Raw genomic sequence first — 23,268 nt, forward strand, 5'->3', positions numbered from 1 at the left:
TTCTGATTAAAATTTCTTCCCCAAAACTACGTAGTGCACCTTTAAATGAGACCTTTACAGCCGCAGTCCTGATGTGGGAAGACCTCTAAATCACCACCAAAAGTGCATTTAATATGTGAAAATAATAAATGACCCTCGCTTAAACGCTAAATTGCCAAGGCTGTCTACAATAAATCAGGGGACGAGTGGGTGGTCCTGATGTTTTAAACATATTGTGTGTATGTTTGATGAGTTATGGCCGCTCTTCATGTATGTGTGTGTGTGTGTGTGTACATCAGTGAGCAGTGGAATTCATGTGGAGGGATGTAAATTCGGAAACAGGCTCCAGCCGGTCGTCCTCATGACAGAGATGATTTTTATTTGGTGTAAAGACTAAAATGAGGTTCATGTGGAAACTATGAGGTAAGGGACTGCCAATAAAAACAACGTCACCCCCTCATAACTCGCATCGGGTTTATGTTTCTTATCTTTTTACGTCTGTGGGACGTGTATCAGCCCTAATAAGGAAGAGACTGAAATAGAGTGAGACAGGTTGGAAAAAAAGGAGTAAAAGACAAACAACAGAAGAGAAGGATGGGGAAAAAAGGTAGAGGAGGAGAGGGAGTAAGGAGGAAAAAAAGGGGGCTACCCTCCTGAAGTAGTAGTTGCTATGGCGACACTGCCCGAGCGTCTGAGCACTACAGGTTTGGAGGCAACGGGAGGGGCTGGATGTCGGGGGGGGAGTGTGCCCCGTGAGCCAATCGCAGCCCTCTGCTGGGCTCTGACACATTTCCCACATGCAGAGCCCCGGCGTTAACGAGGTTACACAACGGTCTCCCAAAAAACACAAGATCACACCGCTTCAAAACAAGGCCGGGTTCCTCCAGGCGCATGACTCGTGTTGTTTACGTGTGTGTGTGTGTGTGTGTGTGTGTGTACGTGTCGAATGAGAACTGTGACAGTTGAGACCGACTGAGAAAGAGAAGGAAGGACTGAAACACAAAGTGACAACACACACCGACCCCTTCCAGAAGAAAAAAAAGAACAATTCACTTGTGTTACATAATTAATCGGCTGACGGAGCAAACCTGGAGATACTGGGTACACAGAGTGCTGGAATGTTCTCGCAGACAGACACACGATCAGATGATAGAAAATCACCATCTATTACATCTAGAAGAAACACTGAGGATGACGGCGTGCATTAAGAGGCAATTTAGACTCTTTATTACAGTAACTTACTTACTTTGTATGTTCACACTGAAGTAAAAAATGTTGCAAATCCGTGCAGTAAAATGCTGACTTTCATCGTTTGTAAAGCACGTGACGTGTATATGACTGTCTTTGTCCATGTGCTGCACATGTCACTTGTCTCTGAATTTCTAAATCTGTCCATAATTCACAACAATAAAGGAATAATTTCACATTTTGGCTCATCTGCTCTCTGGTGGAGACTTTAGCCCCTTCACACACGGCCTGTTCATGCCAGGATTTGTGCCCTAACACTGTGTGCTAACAGTATGTGACACAGTGTTGGACGCTCCGTGCCCTGAATCTGTTGCAGGTACAATATGTAAGAATTTTAGTCGAAAACGTTTAAAAATGTACTAAAATTATCAACAGAACATGAAAAATAGCAATTTTCACATCATGAGATCTTTGTATTGTGTTGCGGGATAGGTCGTTAACAGAAGAGACATTAGCATGCTTATCAGCTAGCCCCAGCATGTCCAGTCCAAGCTCCTGTGCTGGCGGTGTAAACACAAATGGCGTTTTTCCACTAGCATTTTTGGCCGCTGATTTGCTTCTCCATTACCGGTTTTACCGCGTCTAGTCTTGCGACTGCATCCAAACCATAGTAAGCACCCTCTCTGCCAGAAAGCGATAATGAGCTCGTGCAGGATACCTGAGAAAAATACGTTTTTAAAAGAAAGTGTTCAGCTCTCAGTACTTTTGTAGCTTCTTACTGAATCTCTTTAGTTTCTCCTCTTAAGACGGCAGAACGGGACTCACACTGTTGTGCGTTCTGTCGCGTTACAAGTCACGGCGGCATGCTATCTAAAACCGTGTGCAAAATTTGTACAAAATGTACAAATATAGCAGTATAAAAATGGCTTTTGGACAGAGCGAGACCAGTTATTTCCCCTCTTCCCGGTCTTTTTACTAAGCTTACCCAATCAGCAGCTGAATGTTGCTTCCTATTTAACAGACAGTCATGAGAGAGGTATCGACCTTCTCATTTAACTCTCAATCCACAAGGCAAATAAGCACATTTCCCAAAATGTCAATCCATTCCTGCAAGTAAATCTTTTGTTTTTTTACCTGACAGAACTGTTGTTGTATGTATCAGTTCAGTCGAGCTCAAAGGCACGCGGCCCAACCTGAAATGTGTCGCAAACAAACAGAAAAACAGCCCCAAACAAAAGTGACGTCTTTTTTATCCATACTTGTGTGCACATGCAGACTCTCAACTTTTTTTTTTCCCTCCTTCATATTTGCGTCAGATCTGGGTTACATCCTGTAATAGATGTGAACAGTCGAGCAGAAAATTAGATATGAGCAGCAACGTGGAACTGATCATGAAGGCCTGCAGCCTATGAGAAGACACTGCCGTCTCTGTTGTGTTGTGTGTTTGTTGTCAGCTGTGGCTGCTGGTGCCCACAGAGAGGTCATCTCATGACTGGCAGGGTACAGGTTGATCCTGCAGGAGCCATGTGCCTGTTCCAGTCCAAATGCGCCGGAGAAGAAGACCGGAGCCTGGATGCTGTCTGACTGTGTGCTGATCTGGGGGATTGTATGTCTCATAGGGATGTGTGACAGTGTCGTAAATCTTAATCCCCTATGTGCTCAACTCAGCTTCCATCATAGACGCTGACCTGCCACAAACAAAACTGACACTTTCATTTCACAATTCATTTGTTATATCGTTATAAAACGAAGAGAATAAACCCTAAAAAACTGAAAACTTCAATGACACAGCAGACGACCCTTCCCTTTCAAACTAGGTCAAAGGTATCCTGTACAGTATCCGAGCAGACGGTATACTGTACCTACTGTAGCACTTACATTTGCAAGAGGTTTGCAGACATCCTGACAACAGTCGCTAATATGCAAATCGGCTCACTTACAAATGCAAACACGATGACTAAAGAGATGTTTGTGCAACACTCAGAGCATGTTGACACACGTGTGTTTACAAGCTCGTAAATGTCACATACCTGTTGACAACTGCCACTGACAAAAGGTTTTTAAAATTGCTGGAATGCAAATATACATGTTTGTCTTGAGCTAGCTGACTGTGCTGTGAGAATTTCACCTCCTTCTCCTCTAACTTAGTCTTTTAGACCAAGAGACTCTCTCTCTCTTAGACTCAGACTCACTTAAAATATCTTAAAATGTGTAGATGGAGTGCAGTTGTTCTAAATCGTGACTGGTGTTGGATATTATTCCCTGCAAACACACTGACTGATTTAATTTAGTAACATTTTACCTTACCTAAAAGCCAGACGGAAAGGAACCACCAGACAAAAGGGTCTACATCAGACTAAATGAAGTGTTTTGTCAAAGGATTTCTGAATTTGTAATGATTCAGTAAAACCAAACTTTGCCAACCCTTTGTTTGTAAAGAATCAGCTCTTTCTTGGAGACTGTATTGTATCCCTATAGAAATCAGGCACAATGGTAAAGGTTAAAGAAGCAGCTTTGTGCTGAGGGATGAGAGGGAATAATGCTTTCGCCCTCCACAGCTAAAGTCAAGGTGCCCTTGACCGAGGAGCTTGCCCCCGGTGGATCCGGAGCAAGTGCTCTGTGGCCAGCGATCTGAGCAAAGTGTGGGCTCCATGAAAGAGTGTGTGTCTATAAAAGAGGTTGAAAATGGTGGTGTTCAGAGAAAGCTTGCGCATCAATGTTTTACAGGCAGCTTTTCCTTGAAACACCCCTCTTGCACAACCATCCACTTATTTTCATAATTAAATTGCCAGGATGTCTCAAACGTATGACCACATCGACAAATAAACAAACAAATTAACTCTATTTTTTGGAAAAAAAACCTATTTTGACTTTTAATCGATGTTTCTGTGAATCCCGAGGTTGTTTTGTTCCCGGCTGCATGATGCTGACCACAGCGGTTCAGACAAACACAGCCAAGAAATTCTCAAAATGAAGAGAAAAATTCAGGAAGAAACACCATCGAGCTGTTGATTATATATCAATACCAGATGTCTCTGACCCGACTTTAAACTGAGGAGCTGTAAGTTTCACCATGTTTCATGTTGTTGTGCTGTTAATTTTGTAGTTCAGCCTGTTAAATCAAGTGTTAGCATATAGCTTGGCTAATGTGGCTTTTCCCAGTCTGGGGCAATGTTGTATTAATTGTAATATTGAGAGGCAGTCAAGAGAAACTGTGTGAACGCGTTGATGCTGGTAGCTGTGTTTTTCGTGTTGCTTTTATGCGTTTCTAGCGTTAGCTCAGCTAGCGTTAGCTTTGTTGTCACAGAAGCCCGTTTTGATCTGTGTTCATGTTTGTGTGTGTTGCTGATGTGGATCCATTTATTTGAAAGCCATGCCCTGATGAGAAGATATCAAGATAGCCGACTGGAGGCAGGGTTAGTCGTGCAGGTTCAGCCATGTGTGAGCTGACCAATCAGAGCAGATGGGGCTTTGTGGGAAGGTGGCCTTAAAGAGACAGCAGCACAGGACAGAGTGGGAAAACTGACGTGTTTTTGAACATTCAAACATGTAAACCTATTCTGGTAGAAACCCAAAATAGAAGTAGAATGTGAAAATTAGCATAATATGTCTCCTTTAACTTTGATTTTTTTAATAATCTTATTCACACATGTCTTAAAATATTCAAAATAAATCTAGATACATAAATTCTTACGAGTCAGACAGTTTAATCTCTCGAGGACGGACTATTTATTATTTAATGTGTAGTGATTATTCATTTTCCAAAAACAACTGCTCGCATGTAAGAATTAATTGACTGAAAGCAACATCAATCCTTCTGTTAATGGGCGGAACGGCACATTAATCAAATATTTCAGGTTTTTGACTGAAAATCAGACATTCTGATGAATGAACCTGAATGCATCAGAACTACAACAGCAGTGTGAAAGGTGGGACTTTAAAGATGGCTGCGTCTGTGTAAAGAATATGATTAGGAAGCGTTCTGCCACCAGCTGACAGCCTCTCCGTAGAGGAGTTGTTTCGTGACGACAAACCAGGAGACTGAAATAAACACCTCAGCTGTCATTTGAAAGACTGTTTGCTTCTGTTTTTATTCTTCTGTACAGTATGTTCCTTGAAAAGACAGTTTCTCTCATCTCTTGCCTTTTTTTTTTTAGCTTATAAGCTGCATTCATACGAGACTTTTATTTCTAGAGAGAAAATACACACACTCACACACAAATCTTGACCTTTGACCCTTCAGAGTCCTCTTAGAGGAACTGGGCGGACAGTTATGCATACACACAGACACACGCCGGGGCTCCATTCTTCCTGACGGAGCGCTGCAATATGGCAAGAAAAAGTAATCCTCATTGTCCGTCCACCAGTTATCCAGCGAAAGGCTAATCCATTAAACACTGGAGTTCATCCAACGGTTGACAGATTAACCCACTGCATCCTGGGACAGACACACGCACATGCTCACACACACTCACCCGTACCCTGCTCTTTAATGACGAGGCAGCGCGGGAATAAAGCAGCTTTTCAGAGAAGATCTATTGTAAATGTGAAAAGACGTGAAACTGTAAACTAATGATAGATTATTATACAGTAGATGCATTAGTAGCAAGCAATAGTGGAATGTGATTAAGTACTGTACACATACTCAAGTGCTGCACCTAAGTACAGTTTTGATGCTTTCACGCTTTTAACTCCTTTACATTTATCTGACCAGAGAGACAGAGCCTCTCTCTTCTCAGATGGCTTCATTTAAACTGTTGGATGTCTTTGTTTTTCATCTCACATCTCATATTCGTCTTGTGACCATCAGCGATGCTTTCGCAAAGACACTGTTAGCAACATAGCTACCTGCTACTAGTCTAATAATATCATCCATAAAACTATGACACACACAGAGGGCATTTTTTGTTAAGCAGAACAGGAACTTTAATTTTTATACTTAGAAGATATTGTTAATAAAAGAAAATGTCTTGCATAATATCTTATCTTATCTTACTTGTGATGGAGTATGTACCTCTTCCACCTCTGGTAGTGCAGTAAGTCAGTCAGACAGCTGATACTGTGGCTGTCAGGCTGCAGGGTGCAGTTCTGCCTTTTGGCCACCAGAGGCTCCATAGAGTCTCTGCAGCAGCCCTGAGGAGGGGCGCGGCTCTGCACCGGCTCTGGTCAATGAGTTCCTTGTGGTGAGGAGAAGAGTCAGGCTCGGTGCCAGAGATGCGCACATGCAGCAGACACACACACACACACACACACACACACACACACACACACACACACACATGCAAGGGCAGTAAAAAAAAAAAGCAATGTGATACAATTTTCAGTAGTCTTATTATTAGCCCTTGTTATATTTTCAGAAGGATTTACTTGTGCCTGATTTACATCTGAGTAGAAGGATGGGATGAGACACACACATTCACACACAACACTAACCTGATGAACAGTGACCTACTGTATGTATCGGTGTGCATGTTTGACTTGTTGAGTGCTGAAGATGTCATATGTAACTAAAGTCGCTTTACCTCAGAAGACCCCGAACATGCAAGTAGTAGAAAACTGTGCACGCGCGCGTGTGTGTGTGTGTGTGTGTGTGTGTGTGTGTGTGTGCATTAAAAAAATGACCAAAACAGCTTTATTGTTCGTGCATGCGTGTAAGCACCTCCTGTGTCAGTGTGTATTTGGGGGGTAAGTTTTGATGAGGACTTTTAGGTCCCGTTGTGCAGCGGTTGAGATTGAGTTACATGCATAAAGTGCAGGGCGGAGATCAGGGAGCTGCGAGCTGAGCCAAGCTGGCTAGTGCTGCTACAGTACTGCTGCGACTGCAACACACACACGCACACACACACACACACACACACACACACACACACACGCCAAGTGGGGGAAACGAGGTCGGCTTGGCACTCTGTCAAATTTCTCTCTCCTGCTCGCTCTCCAAGTGCTGCGTAGGATACTACACTACACACACACACGGGGGTTCTGCTCTACTGCACCATTTTGGAAGGCTGGGGGCGTACGGTGCACACACACACACACACACACACACACACACACACACACACACACACACACACACACTTATACACACTTACACACACTGCAAAAATCAAAAATGAGTACATGTACTGAATGCAGGGGGACGTATTAATCATGCTAAGTGGATTCACCTCATAAAAAGAAGAGTCCTTGGTATTTAATAGGCCAATTTCAGCCCAGTAGAGCATTTTGTGGCTATTTTTATCCTGAAATGTAGTTATTCTTAATAGCGGGAGTCACAGTATGAAGATATGTGTTTTTCCCATAAGTCATATCCCAATCCGCTGCCAATTTGTAGACGACTTGTAAACTGTATGATTCGATAGTAGAAAATGCTCCGAAAGAATCAAAAAACCTTCTTCTTTCATCGTAGCGCAGAAGCCTCCGACTCCCAAAGCAGCTCAATTACTCCTCTGATGCGCCTTTCATTTCTCATGGTGACGCCTCCATAATGACAGCTCCAGCACACACGCAAAAAAACAAAACAACAATTGTACTGACGCTTTTACATTCAAAATCTATTGTTTGTAAGCCTCCAATATCAACCTAGAGTAGTTTTCGCCTGCAGGTTCAGTTACGTAAAACCTCAAAACTTGATGTGAGTGACATTTTGGTGTACTCTCTGTGTGTGTGTGCGCTTCACAGCTGCCCTCCTCGACTCCCACTCCCACGTTTACCTTGAAAGCAATCGCAAAACACCATTTCCTCCATCCCCCCCTCCCGCCTCCCTGCACGAGGAAAAATAGCAAAATTCAGTTTGGCCGATATAATCCCTTCTGAGTCCTCCGTGGTATTTTAAAAGGACATTGGCCCTTACACAAGCTAAGCTGCTTAATATTAATACCGTAGTCGTTCCTTGCCATTTCCTGTGTTTGCAGTGGACGCGTGTGTGCATGCTTCCGGGGCTATATTTAGGCTAACTGGGCTAATAAACAGGGATTAGGCGAATGGGTGGCGCTGATTGAAAAATGGTGCATGTCATAAGTAGCAGCAAGCTGACATTAGTCCACTAGTAGTTATGTGTGGATTAGTCACCTGACATGAGAGGAGGGAATGAGGTGGGATAGGGAGAGAAGAAGAGGTTGTTCGGGGAGAAAGAGAGGTTGAGAGTGAGGTGATGTGGGGAGATGAAAGAGGAAACAGCAGTGGTGGGAGAAGGATTCAGATCCTTCAGATTTACACATCAAAGTCTGTTTACAGGTCTCGAGGAGTTCTACTAGGTAACACCTTATATGAAGAGGTGTGCAAAAGACTGACATGAAGTCTGTCATGAATATAAAAGAGTCTTTATGAATGTTTGCGACTGTTGTCAGTAATTAATGCTAGTAAATTAAACAGTTTTGCCTCGAGCTGAGGAGATGGAAATAGCCGTGCAGTTTGCACCCCAGGACGAGAGGGCTAACTAGCCAACAGCAGCTAGCAAAAGTTAGTAGCAGTTAGCTGCTAGCTTACTATAGCAACAAGTGAAAGTATCTAAATCACCTTGATACCTATTCCCTGTTGTCAAAATGGCCTTATAACAATGTTTTTCGGTCCTGCTCCTGCCCTGCACGTTGCGCCAACACACCTGATTCAAATGATCAGCTTGTCATCGGGTTCTGCTGAAGCCTGATAACGACCCACTCATTTAAATCAGGTGTGTTGGAGCAGGGACGCATTTAAACATGCAGGGCAGGATGCCCCAGGAACAGGACTGAAATACACTGCCTTATGATATTTAATGACATCTTGACAAGTCACAATCCTACCACAAGAAAATGATGTTGACACTGTTACAGAAGAATGGAATGATACGTGCATACATTTTAATGACATGTCCAGATTGTGCCGCTGTAGCTGAATTCAAGAAAAATATTCTTATCTTTTTATTATTTATTAACGGTCGAATTATTAACGGTCTCATGACAGCCAACGTCAAAACCAACCACACATGACAGTTTAATCTAATGCTAACACATAAAGCTGAATTATTTTGTCACGTGGTACGAGGTATTTAAATTGCCATTATAGAACACAGGGCTGCGTAACAAAATGGAAGTTCATATTTGATATTAGACAAATGCTGTCCATCCACTTTGACTGTGTGTGAGCAGCGAGCATCAATGTTATAAACACAGAGTCCACCTCTCCTCGTCCAGCTGCAGTCCGGCGCTCTGTCGGCTCAGAACGCGATTCGCCCGTCAAATGCAACAGATTCATCTGAGATTTTGTGGTGGAGACAGCTCTCTGACAAAAATGTGGGCGCAGCATTATCTGATTGTCCATTTCCTTTTCCTGTGACCAGGCATTAACCACGAGCAGCCTTAAACCAAGCTAGATTAGGATGACTCTTGTTTCGACTCAATTCCTCCCTGGGGCGGTCCAACTTGTCAGGTCGGACGGTCAAATGACGCAGTGGGTTGTGATGTAGTGGACTAGAACTCTTTACTATACTAGAAATATATAAAGTACCTTCAAATGGAAATATGCTTCAGTATTCAAACCTAACAATTGTACCAAAGTGCAGCACTTGAGAAAATGTGATTAATTACTCTCCACCACTGGGAAAAGTAAGTGAGAAAAGAAGAGACAGAAAGATTTTTCTTTTAAATGTGGAGAAAAAAAAAGGCAAGAAGGAAAAACTGTGAGCGCTTGAAAAAAAAAACTGATCCAGAGGAAAGAAGAAAAACAAGGGAGGACGAGAATGAGAGATGTCAGGGAGAACAGGCAGGCCTATTGTCGAGAGGACAGAGGGATAACGTTACTGTTTGTGAACTGTACACTAAGCAGGCATTTTGTGATGAGTTTGCTCAAAGCGTCTGCTAAAAACTCTCATTTCTCACTTTCAGAACACCCATCGAGTTCACAGCTCTGCACCTCCCAGCTCAACTTACAGCGTTTGAGTGTATGGCGCGCTGGTCGCTGTGTGAGTGACAGCCCTGCGATCTGCAGTTTGGAAGCCTCGGTTACGCCGCCTCCTTTGATCGCAGACGTCGAATACGGCACCGCGAGGAGGAGGAGACGTGGAAGCACTGTCTGTTGTCCCCTGACAACCTTTTCGGCGCTGACATTTCATTATTTCCCTGCTGGCTGGGTTCTGCACTCAAAAAAGTGTATGTGTTTGTGTGTGTGAAGGCTCAAGTGTGCAACTGTCTGGTGTGTATTGAGTGTGGCACTTGAGCCCTGTTTCCTGACATGGTAATAGCAGGTTTTCATCTTCTACAGATGTGGTTTTGACTTTGTTTCTTGTGCACTCTATCTCTCACACACTGTGTTTTGAAAAAATTTGATTGTAGCTGCCGATGATCGATATCCATTTTATATTTAAATCGGACAATTTTCACAGCTGTAAATTATACGGATTTAATGTTTCCCGCAGACCTTTATTCTTGGCAGCGTGAAGTAACTGTGTCTCTAAAACAACATTTAGAACCTCATAAGCGGCACTAAACTGTGTTGGACCGCTTACAAACCAAAGTATTTTAGTTGGGTTAGCAGCTGTATAAAGAGTTCCTGTAATAGGAAGTCAAACTTATATCATGCTGTTAAATAAACAATAAAAAATAGAACTGACCTGAATTTTGAGACAGGACTAAAAGTCTACAGCTATAGTAGCGCCTCTGCAGGGCCAAGCTCAGTTAAGCTACATGCTAACATTATGGTGTTATAAGAAAAAGTTAGAGTTAGCTTAATTTATCCTGTGGAAAACATTAAGATTAGCACCAAATTCCACATCAAGATCAGAAATGGCCACCTGTCGAACTCATGGCTACAGGCTACAAACAAATGTCAGGCAACATATTACTGGAAGGTTGTGGTGTCTACCCCATCGTAAGAAATAAGAATTTTTTTGTTCAACAAACAACAAACTAACACTAGTAATAACGTCAGACAATTGGCTACCTTTATAAGCTATCGCTAACTCGCCAACGTTAGCAGCTGTCTACTTACCAGTCTACTTAAGGAATGTTGCTAGTTCCACATAAAACTGTGTCCCTTCTCTTGCCAAGAGATGTCTCCAGTGTTAGAAAGCAACACCATTAACTCCTCTTTTGCTGTCACTTCATTTTTTAGCCACCGAATTTGGAGCTTTTGGTTAAAATATATTCATCCTCTCATGTTTTACTGAGGGCAGAGTGGATGCTACAGCCTCTTGAGGTACAAAGTGGTATTACGAGACAGGACAGGGCTGAGGCTAGCTGGTAAACATGCTAACGTCAGCAGATATCTCAAAAACATCTCACTGCCGTCAACATTTTTATTTCTTCACATTCTGTTAATGTCTTAAACTAAATTTCTTACCAGTAACTCCTTTAAAATAAGTTACAATGTCAGCTAATCTAAACCCAATGTTGTGACGATTCTTCATTCGAGCAATTTCACTTTAGTTTTTCATTTGTCAGATGCCGTCAACCCTTTCTGTTGATTTATTGGCAAAAACATTCTAAAACAATTAAACTAATGAAAAAAATGTGTAAAGGAAATTGAACTTCCTTCTGATCACCAGTAGCTAAAGGGTGTATCAAACCCTAATGCACATGCATACACAACACACCACATCTGTAACTCTGAACCAGTGGGGGAAAAAAATGTCAAAAACGAGAGGATTCGATGCAGACGCTGGCCGCAAACTCCAAAGCGGCCGCTGAGTTTTCTCCAGAGTTATGGCGCAATGCGGCCCCCTGTAATTTACCTTCTGTCGGAGCTCGTAGGGCCGTTAGCCCGGCATTCCTCTGCCTGCCCACCGCAACACATGAAAGCTTCGGCCACAGCTGTTCTAGATGGGGGGAAATGAGTCCCAGATGGCAAAGTGTTCAGTGTGTATGTGTGCGTCTGTGATTCTCGCCACATAAGAGAGTGCTTTTACTGTACAAGTGGCCTGAGTCACATCCCCGGGGTAATGTGGGGAAGACTATTGCGGGATGGTGGGGGCGTGTGGGTGTAGCCTACTGTAAGTCAATGCACGTTTGCTGTCCACAGAGCAGCTGGTATGCGCTGGACATGTGCGTCTTCATACATGTACATACACGCAAAGGAGTTCTGACTATTCCCTCTCGCACACCGGACCTTGAGACGCCAGCAGGAAGAATTTTTACAACCTTGCAATCAACAAATTGCCAGCGCTGCTCCACTTGTGTGCTGCGTCATGCACGCTCGATACAGCTCGAAGGCTATTGATTACTCAGCTGCAAAAAGCTTCCATCCTGCTGTTCAACTATGCATGTCAAACCATAAAGGATATCCTTCGGAGGGACGTGATGATCCTAATGGTCGGAGATTGACAGTCAACCCACTATACTGCATAAGTTGTTAAATCCATCCGTCTGTCAGTCATCCATGCATCGTTTCATCCATACATGGAACTATTCATTTGTTCGCTCAATACCAACACAGTCGCTTCCTATACGAGAAAATCTTTCGAAATCGACGGCTGAATGAGCCACGTCAGGCAAGCGCTAAAAATAAAATCACAATGAACTGCAGTCCACTGGGAGAATAACTCTATTTGTAAACTCTTTTGTAAGAGGTAGAGTTAGCTGCTGAGCTGGGAGGTGTTACACTGAAACACGGCGTCTGCAGAGTATTATGACAGCCGCTCTCGTGTTGGATGATATCCCTTTTATTGTACTCTGATGTGTTTGGTGTGTGTGCGTAAGCGTACAGTTCTTTCAGGCTTATTTATGTCCATGCATCTGTAAAATATGTGTCTCTCTCTTTTTGCCAATGTCATATTTTATTCCCAGTCTACTTTGGATCCCCACTCCTACAAACACAAGAAGGACAGAGGGGTGTTGTCCTTGTTTCGGTGCATAACCCCTATGGCACACCCTCCAAATGAAGCAGATAGTAAGAGTCGCTGCACAATAACCTGAATTTATTGAACAAAACAGATAATTCAACAATCACATCTGCTTTACGCAGTGTATTGGCCAGCTCTGCAAAACTGGGAAAGTAAGCCAGGTTTGAATCTTGTTCTTTAAGCTGTCTTTTTTCATTGATCACTTTTTGTGCGTGCAACACATTGAATTTCACATCTGAAGTAAAAGCCCCAGGGAAGAGACTGAAAGTGTGCCCTTTCCCCATTTGTAGGATTCACAGTGTCGTGTCCAAGCGGGCAACTTTCAGGGCTGAGAGATGAAGCCAATGCAGAAGTACCAAAAACGGTTGTTCCTTGAATGGCCACTAGAGGCTGGCTCCAAACGTGAGTTAATCCCTAAGGACCGCCGTAGTACAATGCCCACCCTTACAGCTGCAATTAAAGGTTCTATTGAGAGTATTTTTATGTTGACAGGTAAGGTCTGCGAGCCAATAGCATGACACTGTTTGAATCACATGGTATCTGTGTTTCATCAGCGATCGAGAGTCTTAGTAGTTGGAGTGTAGCACGAGTTCTATGCATCCACCATACTGTGCTGCCCTTACGTTAGCCAGTTGGCGTTAGCAACGTTAACGTTAGCTAGGTGTCACCAACCAGACTTCATTCGGCTGCCTCAGCTCCACCCATGCTGCACCTTTTTGCCTTTTTTGGATTAGCTGGCGGTTAGGCCGACTCAGGCACAGTCCAAGATGGCGTCGGCCGAAGCCACCAGGTTTCTGCTCTACAGAAACCTGTGGGTGACATCACGGACACTAAGTCCATGTTTTACACTGTCTACTAAGACCTGTAGTTGACACCTAGACTGAGAGACAGTGACAGAAGCATGCTTTTTGTCCCGCCTTCTAGTCTAGACATTCAGAACAGGCATTAACACATTCATTTGACCTCATGTGTCTCGGAGGTTTCACATGTCTGTCTGTGACCCTCCAGGCCGACAGCAGGGGTCCTGGAAAAAAGATTCCGAATTGGGAAAACCTGTGACAGAAATTGTGTAAATAGAGAATAAATTAATGTGCTGCAGACATCACATGGGTCAACATCTTATCAATGAGTCACGTGCATGTGAGAGTTTCATCTGTCTCCCCCTGAGTTTCATTCTGGGTCAGAGTTCATGCTGCACGAGCTCTTTCCTCAGTAGAAGATGCTGTTTTGACTTAAAGAGGCCCGGAGAATGCTGGCGAGCACGACTACCAACGTGTTAAAGAGGTCAAAGGTAGCTCGTGCAATGGTATAATATCTTACAGTTAACAGATGAGGGAGGCTCGGGAGCATGGAGGGAGGGCGGGAAATAACTCAGATTACAACACGTAATCCGTTGCTCGGGGGAGTCTGCCGGAGTTAAGCAAGAAGGTGAAAGTTTAAGTCTTGACAGCCGGGCGGTTGTTCGTCTCTGAATGAAGGTGACGACAGCGAACGTCTTTTGGCTTTTGAGCCTCCAACATAGTCAGAGTTCAGTGATGACACTTCCTGAAACTATTCACATACATACAATTTAAACGGCATTGAAGTGTTGAAAGATTTATTTGAGATGGATTTCAGTCACATCAGAATGTTGAAAAATGCAAAAAATGCAAAGAATGAAAAAGCTCTTCAAGTTCAATCATTTTATATATCAAAAGCTATAAATCCCGTAGCATTTTTCTATTTCATCCGTGAAAAAACTCTCCCCTGCACTTTACATTTTGAATCGAGTTGACTGAACTTTAAATGACCCCAGGGCCGCGACGCACACTTTGATGTCCTATCCCACAAAACGGATCCCATTGCAGCAAAGTTATGGCACATAAAGTGGGTAAATAGGAAGAGTGATTACCACCTTTGAGCCTTATATTAACCAGACCCTTTAAAAAAAGATCCTCACTCCTGGTGCGGCCCACTCTCACCGTGACAAAACTGTCCTCCCCTTTTCCCTCTCCGAGGACCTGTCAGCGAGAAAGACGCCGCTTGTTCAGCCACACAGTAGCGAGACAGCCAGGCGCCACGTTAGCGGCTTCGGCGTCTAGACACAGCCAACAAGCCTCCTTTTCTCCAGTCTGTAAAACACGGTGTGAAAAGTAAAGTGCAACTTTATATTGCGCTCACACGCGGTGATGTCACCGCGCCGCTGCCAAGAAAACAGCGGCCCTTATTTGCATTCCGTTTTCAGCTGACAGCATCCTTTAAAATCCTTTCCAAACAGGGTCTGACAAAGATCCCGGTTGGTTTTTCTCATGTTTTTTTTCTCTCTTCCTCTTCCGTCCCTCCCTTTTCTTCTTTTCTCAATTACTTTTAACTTTTATCTGCACTTGTTACCCCACAGCACACACTCTTTCTCACACACACACACAGCACACAGCTTAGAGACAGAGGCCTCTGTGTTCTGGAGACAAAAGCTCCTCTTTCTCCAGAATGGGAGCTGAGCTTCCGGTTGAAGCTCACTGTGTCAGAGGGGAGAGGAAGGGCAGACGACGGGCCAAGAATACGATATGTAGTGAAGTGTGTGTGTGTGTGTGTGTGTGTGTGTGTGTGTAAATTAACATCTCTTCATTTATCTGTGTTTTGATCCCGTGTGATATGAGTGTGAGCTTGAATATGGGTGCCTTAGTTTGAATCCATTAGTGCAATTGTCTCTCCATCTCTTCCCCTGGAGCTTTCCCTCCCAGCATGTGTGTGTGTGTGCTTATGAATGTGTGTGTGTGTGTGTTGTCAGGGTGGTCCGCCGGCTGGCTGAGGGCACCGAGTTTGTGTCAGCCTGGTGTGAACCGGTTAGCCGCCCCCCTGCAGACACACCAAGACTGATTGGTCGCCAGGGAGCGATGGGAGCGGGCTCAGTTCTCACCATTTAATGCGGAGATACAAGCACCAGGGACTCTCTCCCTCTCTTTCCCTTTGTCTTCCTCACCCGTTTATCCGCTTCTTTCACTTCCTTCCTGTCGCCCTTCTTTTTAAAATCATTTTTTATTGTCCTCCCCTCCCCTGTTTCTTTTGCTTCTTTTCTTTCGCTTTAATTTACGTTAAGTAGAACGTCCACACGATCAGACGATGGAGATAAACGCAACTTTCATTATTTTAACTAGAAATGACAGCGTCGACTGAATGAAGGGCAACAATAACGGTGGCTTCAACTATAGTGTGTGGCTCCGTGTGCAGTCAGTTTGTCTTAATGAGATTTGAGGGGTGAGATTGAACGTTTAGCACTCGTTTGTTGACATTCGCACCCCTCGACTGCAGCATTAAAAGTAGTAAATGGGGGGTGGAAACACATGGTCCCCATGATCTGCCTCCTGCAAGTGCTTCCTCAAGGAGAATGAAGCCTAAGATCCACAAAGGAACGATTGTAGTAGTAACAGAATCAACAAAATCACAGATAGTCCGGCACTGACACTGAACCTGAACTGAATTTTTCATACGTATGTTTGAACGAATGATTCCTGTTCTTAAAATTGGAAGTTCTTTGTGTCGTTAAGGACAAAGTTATGATCTTTTGACATTGGGGTACATTATCTGCCAGGTTTGCTTTTATCACTTCTTTGCTGATGACACACTGATTTATATTTTGTAGAGCCTGGGAATATGTTTCGGTGCTGTATTTACTGTAGGAGTCTTTTAACGTTAAAGCATAGATCATATTCACACAGTGGCCATTTTCCTTATCACTCTCAAGGGTAGGGGAGTTCAAATGCCGTTTTTTCCAGGTTGCACGTCATGTAATGTAGAAAATTTGACAAATAGTTATCACTTCAACCCAAGATGATGGATTATGAAAATCCGAAGAGACGCTGACTCATATTTCAAGGTACAATGACAACATATTTGCTTTGGTTGAAAGGGGGTATTTTAAATCAACATCCTTACAAAGTGGATCTTTACGTGAGCAAGTGGCCTAGTTACAGCAATCATTTTGTATTTTTTCTTCTGTGTTGTCAGGTACAGTTGTCTGCAGTGTCCCAGTTACTGTATAGAAACTGAATTGCGGCTCCCTTGAAATGGTGTGTTTATAACCTGGGTCAGGGTTAACCATAGGTTTGCCTTACATATACTTTATAATCTGTAAAAGTCAATCAAATGTAGTTTCAGTACGAAGAGACTGAATCTCCACTTGGACCCTATTTTCTTGTTCTCTGTTGTCTCGATTTTGAGTTTTTATTGAAAAATTCCCAGTTGGTATAATGATTATATGAAGTGGACGCAGGGCAAACACATATGTGCATGCATGGAGGTCCACATGGAAATTGTCCACGTGCCCACACATGTCCACACACACCTCCGCCCTGCTTAAATACTGTAAGGGACAGTGACAAAAGCGCTCCTTCCTGATTTCGCTCCTCCACTCTCCGTCCATTGATCGGTGTCTGGGGTTCGCTATAAATCTGCTGCGGCCGACAAGAAAGAAGATTGCGGGTGACCAGCCCTGCGCGAATACAACCCAGTAAGCCCAAATCAATCGGTCCAATATCACACCCATACGCGCAAGAAAACAAATGTTTTTGCAGCAGAAAATTGGGTGTCTGCGTGTGTCCACATATGATGAAAACATGAGATTTGTGGGGAAAGCCTGTGAGTGCTGCTGTTGTGTAACTCTTTGTGCATATGTGTACTGTTTATATGTGGGTGTTTTTCTGTACATGTATCATGTAACATGTGTGCGTTGTGTTGCATGTGGATGTGTGTGTGTGTGCGTGCACGTGTGTGGCCGAGGGCTGTTTGTGATGAGGCGGTCCCGCCCTTATTGCTCACACTAGTTATTAGGACACGCTGCTGAGGTGTGTTTGTTGGTTTATTGGTTCATACTCACTACAACCCCCCCCCCCCCCCCACACACACACACACACAGATAAAGAAAAAGACACATATAGTACATACTGTCCTTCAGCATACTCTGCAGTTGTGGTCCCATATGGGTGTATGCTAACACACACACGGCTATAGACACAAACATATAGCACACTGACACCTCCTTGCAATTAGTTTCTTCTATGGTGTTAGCATAAGCTACTGTAAACTAGCGTAATCCCTGTTCTTAACTGTTTAAACACCTCCCGCACAGATCCTCCCATACAGACCGTTAGCTTTGCATTTGTATTCTGGCATTAACCTCAGAAGTGGAACAGTCTACATACAGCACAGATGACACGTTTCCAATTATAATACATAACACTGTACCATGCAAATACTGTAGATTGTTTTAGGAGAAATGGGAATTAAATCCAATTGCTTTTTCGCTTTAACTGTGAAAAAACTGAATATTTTAAAGGGGCACAGTGCAGTCTTAGAGAGAAATTCAAACACATAATTTTAATATTTAATTAGGTAATAACACAAACTCAGAATTATTATTATTTTTTTTTTAAATGAAGATCTTTCTCTCCTGATTAAAATCTATCCCCCAAAACTACATAGTGCTCCTTTAAGTCAACATGGAAATATTGCTGTCGCTTTTTATGTTTCTATTCATATGCTCTAAGTGTCCACTTTACGCCTTTTATTTGCTTTTCTCTGCCTCTGAAGCCTTTTGAATGCTTTTCCTTGCATTTGCATTTAAATTCAAACGGTCTTTATGCAACGCAACTTGTGCAACTTGCACACACACACGCACACACACTGTACATCTACAGGGATGTGTTATGAGAGGTTTCCATATGGGATGTCTCTGATGTGCATGGCTGGGGGAAGAAACCTGTGTAGTCAGCGAGGAAGGAGAGAGGTGGTGCATTAAGGCGAGGCTAATTTGTTTGTGATTGGCATTGATTAAAGTCGGTCCCAGGAGAGCTGTGAACACACATGGGGACTCACTCATGATATAACTGCGGAGTGTGTTACAAAAGCTGTCTCGCTGCCTCTGTCTGCTGTTTCCCCCCCAAGAAATGTGTTGTAACCCTGATGATTACTGTTGATCCTTTGTGGCTTTCAAACTCAAACTTGGTATCTTGGAAATATTCCAGTGTTACATCACAGCATCTGTGTTTTCGTCCAGTTATGTGCAGAAATGTACGAAAAATAAATGGGATAAATGGACCCAGAAAATCAGAGTGCACTGTGTGTCCTTTGAATTAAGACAGAGGGGCAAACCAAGAAAATGCTTTATGCATGCATGAAATTGCCTGAAATTATGCATTCCTCCTTGGTGTGCGTTGCTTGATGCAGTCACTTTAACCGTTAACAGCCTTTTCCTACCCATAATGTTTCAAGCGGACTGAACACACAACAGTAAAGTGGCCACATCAATTACGAACACATGTCTTGAAGAGCCTGGGTTTGATACTTAACTGCGTATGTGAGCTGACAGAAAGTCGGAGTTCGACAAAGTGCCTTTTGTCTATTTAATGCTAATATAATCTCAAAAGTGTAACCCTAAACCTAAAAGTCTCCTCTGACAGCCTTTGTAACAATATTTTTTTAAGGTCAGCAGGTCTTAGTGGCGGCGTGAACAGATCACCTATTCAGCGGTGGGCAGAAACACTATCTTTGAATGGAGAATTAACAATGGAACAATTGAATCAATGGGTGTGACCGCACTGTGTTTTGTCTGTGACTACACACGTTTGTGATGATGTTAGAAAAGATCTTCGATATATCAGATGTCGACTTTGTTGACCCTGCTTCCATGGGGATTTGAACTGATTAAGGCCTGTGTGCTGTATAGTTAGTCATCTGTTGTTATATCAAGTGACAATGAGCATTTAAAGAAACATTACGTATCTTTTTTACCTGAAAATAACACAGTACGGGTACAGTATTTTCTCCTCTGGTCCCGAGCTCCCAGTCTTAATTGCTAGCTGTGTGGAAAATTGAGCTAACTAGCTAAGGCAGCTACAGTTAGATAATTGAACTAGCTAAGGCAGCTATAGTTAGCAGCTATTGCTATTTTTCTTTATTTGGGCTGATTTCCCTCATTACTGATTGCAGGGGATTCAGATCACCTGTACACAGGTGGGAGACTGACTCCTGATTAGTACCACCATAAGTGTATGTTAGCAACAAGCTGCTAAAAGGATCCGACTTGACTTGGAGCTGACTTTTCTTCTCCTTGATGGGTACATAATGTCCTATTTATAAGTGGTCCAATGATGTCTGAGGTTTCCATTTAAATCTCTCTTGAGGTAATTCCCTTCTCACATATTCTCTTAGGAAAATGTCACTATATGCTTGATGATGATGTGAACTTCCATTTCACTGTCACAGCACGTTTCACCAAAAAGTTTTTTTTCCCACACGTTTACATTCTCATATTCTCACACTCTCCTACTCTGTAGGGTGTATAGTCTGTAAACTTAAACATCATTATCATAATTACTATTTTATGTGAAACTTTCAAAGGTTAAAAATCTCCCATCTGCATCTGTTCATCTCCAATTCACCAGCATGTACTTAAAGAGGCCAGGCGCAGGGGTGAGGCTAATTCCAGTCTATACCTTGATTAATTAATGCATCTGTTGAATCACTGATGTCTCAGGCAGTGAAACACAACACCATCATGCTCTATAAACACATTCAAGACAATAGCGCCTATGCTATTTTCTCTCCCTGTGCACTCCAGCTGCTCATCTCCCAATTTTGATAGGAATAAAACATTAGATCCTAAATCTGACAATATTTTTGCATATACCCACAATTCATCTAACTTCATGATGTTCCTTGGTCGTATAGATAAGGAGAGGCACTTGGACTCTGTTTTGAACCTGGCTGGTTGGTTGGCTGAAGTAAAGTAGACTGTTGGGTCTTGGCGGAGGTATGCTCCCTACTGTGTGCCATTGTATTTATCGATTAATCTACTGGTTATTTTCACAATAATCGATTGTCTAGTCTGAAAAATGCCCCAAAAATTGTGAAAAATAAGATGTCTTCAAATTGCTTCTTTTGTCCAACCAGCTTATTGATTGTTTGTTTGACTAATGGTTGCGGCTCTACTCCTGAATAGTACAGGCAATGCATGAAAAGTCTCCCAAAACCTTGTGTGCAGGTCACAGCAAATGTGTGCTCTCCACACCCATCTGATTGCATTTACATTAAACCAGTAACTAGTAAACTGCAGATTTCTTCACCCCATCTTCTGTCTACAGACATCTGATTGCAGTCTATTGACACATTGTTTTGCTTTCCACCTAAGACTTGCGTGTGTTTACCCTGTGCATTGCTCTGTCTGTACATGTTGAGGCAAGACAAGTAAATGCTGATGCAAACAGATCCTTCTATAGCCTGAGCTATGGAAACTCATGGCACAAAGCAACACTGATGCAACTTCTAGTGTTGACTTGGCTCTCACGATGCCATCACGATGCTTTATTCACCCGCACCCATCCATCCATACCTCCAAAGATCCTTGACGGAACAAGTCAAGCGGAGGTCCTTTAATGTTATGGTCCCTATTGCTCTTGTTAATCTGTCCGAGGTGACAGCCACAATAATGCCTTTTCCCCTGAGCGCCCTGTGTGTGTTTAAAGTATTGCAGTTAGAGAAGTGCAAAGGGGGTCCAAATAATGTACACAAGGCCCCAGAGACGAGTTGGGGGCCCCACCGGTGTGTCCCACACGCACGAACACACATCCATCCTGACAATGCATTCTTCGCAGACATCACATTAGCCCTGTTTCCCTCTGGACCTCCACCATTAACGGGCCCAAGAACCCCTCAACCCCCTCCTTTACTTCCCTTCTTCCTCTCCCCCTTTTCCTTGATCTGTCTTTGCCACTTCGGGTTGCAAGGGGCCTTTTTGTCTCCTCTCTAGTTCATAAGCTGGGGACTTTGGGGGATCATGTACCAAGAACGTGTCGGGGAAACGGCATCTCATTACACTCGGCGAGCTTTGTACATGAGCTGATGGGTCCCTGCTGGGTCCGCCAACATGTTAGTTCAACAAAGCAGCGCGCATTGTTGGATGCAGCGGCAAAAAATAATGGGTGGAAGGGTCGAGGGAGGGTGGGTTAAAGAGCGAGAGAAAGAGCCACAAAGAAGGAAGTGTAGAGGTTAAAGATGATAAGATGAAACGGTAATGACCCCCATGGGAAGATTGAGTTGTCGCAGCTACTAATCTAACAGGATTCAGCAGGGAGACATAGATTACAATAAAGCAATAAAAACATGAAAAAAACAGAAGCGGTAAGAATAGAGTGAAAAATGTTGGCGACAGAGGGAAACATGGGAGAGAAGACTGATTATTTTGTGTCCTGTGTGCAAGGATGCATGTCTGCACGTGAGAAAAAAGATGCAAATTAGGGAACAAAAGATATAAGAGAAAGAAAAGGGTGAACTATCATTTCCTCCGTGAGCGCATGAACCCCTCTTCTACTTCTCATCTCCATTGCGACAGTCAGCAAAGTACAAATGAAAGGAACAACAAACTACAGGAAGGAAAAAAAAAAATCACACAATTAATTAAACAAATTTGATGCCGCTAACAGGAGCCTCTAGCGAGGAGTATAACTGACCTTGCGCTAATTGTCGCTACCGGTTCATTAAATGGTTTTACACGGCGTCATGTGACAGCGCGGAGCTTCTTTGGAGATGCTAATAAACAGAATTCATTACAGAAACAATGGGAAAGTGGTAATTAGCAGGATTCACTACTCTAACAGAGTGCTGTAGTATGTTAATTTATTCAGCAGATGAATTACAAACAGCGAGGGGCCCAAAAATGAGAGCAAGACGACTGCGTGGATGTCTGCACCGGGGACATGCTGACAAGATGTTGCTTTCTGTGCACCTAATCAGACAATTTGAAAAGCACTGGAATGCAATACAAAAGAAATGTTCCTTTTTTACCTTTGCTTTTAAGTACTTAAGATGTTTTTAGGCCCTAAGACTAAAGATGTAAATTCTTATTTATAATTGTGTATATATCACATTTTCTGTTCTGTGTGTGTGCGAACAGTGGCTTTGTATCAGGAGTGTGTGTGTGTGTGTGTGTGTGTGTGTGTGTGTGGATAAATTTTTTGCCAAATATAACAAAATATATAGATTTCTATTGAATGTAATTTTAATTCAGAATAAAAGTCAATGTAAACTATATTAATATATATATTAATTTTCCACCTTTTTCCATTTTAAACATCAAATATGCAAGAATATAAGTAAAACAATACTAATATTATCCACAGAATGTGAAGAAATAACAGTTTTGACATTATGACGTATGTATTGTGCTGCAGAGATATCTACTGAAATTAGCATGCTAACCAGCTAGCACCGGCCTGTCTAGAGTTAGCAACAGTTAGCAGTTTTTTTAATCTTAT

Source organism: Pagrus pagrus (assembly GCF_965226575.1).
Source record: "Pagrus pagrus genome assembly, chromosome: 23".
Classification (NCBI taxonomy): Eukaryota; Metazoa; Chordata; class Actinopteri; order Spariformes; family Sparidae; genus Pagrus; species Pagrus pagrus.